The 1,943-nt window shown below is 28.1% G+C and overlaps 1 protein-coding gene across 1 annotated transcript in view; it reads left to right on the top strand.

Annotated features, from left to right (window-relative positions):
• The window catches only part of LOC105620729 (xaa-Pro aminopeptidase 1), a 9,009-nt gene that overhangs the window by 2,323 nt on the left and 4,743 nt on the right, over positions 1-1,943 (top strand).

Raw genomic sequence — 1,943 nt, 5'->3', positions numbered from 1 at the left:
ACACACACACACACACACACACACACACACACACACACACGCGCGCGCGCGCGCGCGCGCGTCTCTCTCTCTCTCTCTCTCTCTCTCTCTCTCTCTCTCTCTCATTAATAAAATAATCTGTTGCAATAATAGATTCATACACTTTTCTTGTCATAAATTCATTCTCAATGCTTTCACTCTTAATTATTATACATAACAGCTATTTATATGACTTAAATAATTAAAATTCAAAGATAACAATAAAATTCAGAATAATAATAGATTTGCTTTTTTTTATACATATATTAATTATTTTTTATACATATATATATGTTTTATATATATGTTTACTCATAATTTAATTAAAATTTTGTAATAATTACATTAAAAATAACATTATAAAACTATTAAAATAACATTATTAAACATTATAAAACATTATAAACTAACTAACAACAACATTATAAAAATATGTTATTATTTAATATTTTTATTGTTTAGAAATGTATAATAAATTATATATTTTTTATCTGATAAATTTTACTTTTGTTCTAATGATATCAAATGCTTTTTGTCCACTTCTGGGTATCAATCATTTAACTTTACTCCTAGGATGGAAAGTGAAAAATGAAAATTTTAATTATTGAAGTTAATGGAGAAATTTTTCACTTTTCATTTTTCAATCCTAAAAAAAAGTTTCATGATTGATACTCAGATCACTGTTCTGGATGAGTAACCTCGCCAGTCCCCAGGTGGCGAAACTATCTAGGTTTAAGTTTAACTGTTCTATAATTTCCTAGATGGCTCCGCAGAAAGTTGTTTTCTCGTGTTTAAAATTTGACCACAACTGCTATATCTAGGACGGTGCAGCGAGGAAATTTTAAGATCATACTTCACAGGATCAGTTCTGTAGGAGTTGATCTCATTCTCCCTCCCTAACATGGGAGTTGATGTAACCATGATGAGGAGAAATAGCCCTCTTCTCTGAGCGTGAGAACGACACGAATTCTCGATTTTTTTTCGAGATTTTCTGTCATCAATGATCGTTCACCCTTCGCATTCAATGTGAAGGGGATGGGAAGAAGGGCGTTCTGAGTGGTTATTTTTTTAAATTCAAACAAAATTTTGTTCCATTTATTATATTTGAGTAATGATCATATAACTTTCTTTAGAAAAGTGAATATTTTTATATATTTACAAAAAATTTCACATTTCCACCCCTAAAGAAAAAAAAGTTATCAAATCGCGCTGGATAAACTAGTGCAAAAGGCACACGATGCTTTTTTTATAGTTGGATTTGCATTTTACTACCACTGTTAGTATACTAGCAAAATATAGCAGCCATACAATAGCAAATCTAGCAGGAAAAAAAGACTTGTGTACCGCTGGCTTAATACGTCATTTCATCTGTTTAACATTTAGCAAACGACAAAGATACTATAATAATTGCGTATTTCGCTAGATAGCACATCCAATGTAATCGGACCTAAAATATTAAAAATCTGTAACATTCGTTAACCTGCATTAGATTTTCAGCACTGGCAATGAATGTCAAAAGTCGGAACACTGTCCAGATGATACAATTTTTTCTATCGAACACTATATTAGACATTTGTAATTATCATTGTCGTTCATTAAACATAAAACGAGAATAGAAGTGCTAGAAAGCACTCAAATCGAAAATGTAACTTAAATTAAAAACGATATCAATGTTATATAAAAAAGGAAATTATCTTCGATATAATTTAATAGATAAAGTATTAAACTCTCTATATAACATTACGAATATATTGAAAAGAATCAAGATCTTCATATCATCAATAAAATAATTTGCAACGAAACCAATTATAAATTTAAATCAATTATAAATTTTTAAATAATATTAAGAATCTTTATTTAGATCGTATATATATATATATATATATATATATATATATATATATATATATATATATATATATATA

This window comes from Atta cephalotes (assembly GCF_000143395.1).
Source record: "Atta cephalotes unplaced genomic scaffold scaffold00028, whole genome shotgun sequence".
NCBI lineage: Eukaryota > Metazoa > Arthropoda > Insecta > Hymenoptera > Formicidae > Atta > Atta cephalotes.
Note: the sequence above shows the minus strand (reverse complement) of the source record. Positions and strands in the feature narration are given on the sequence as shown.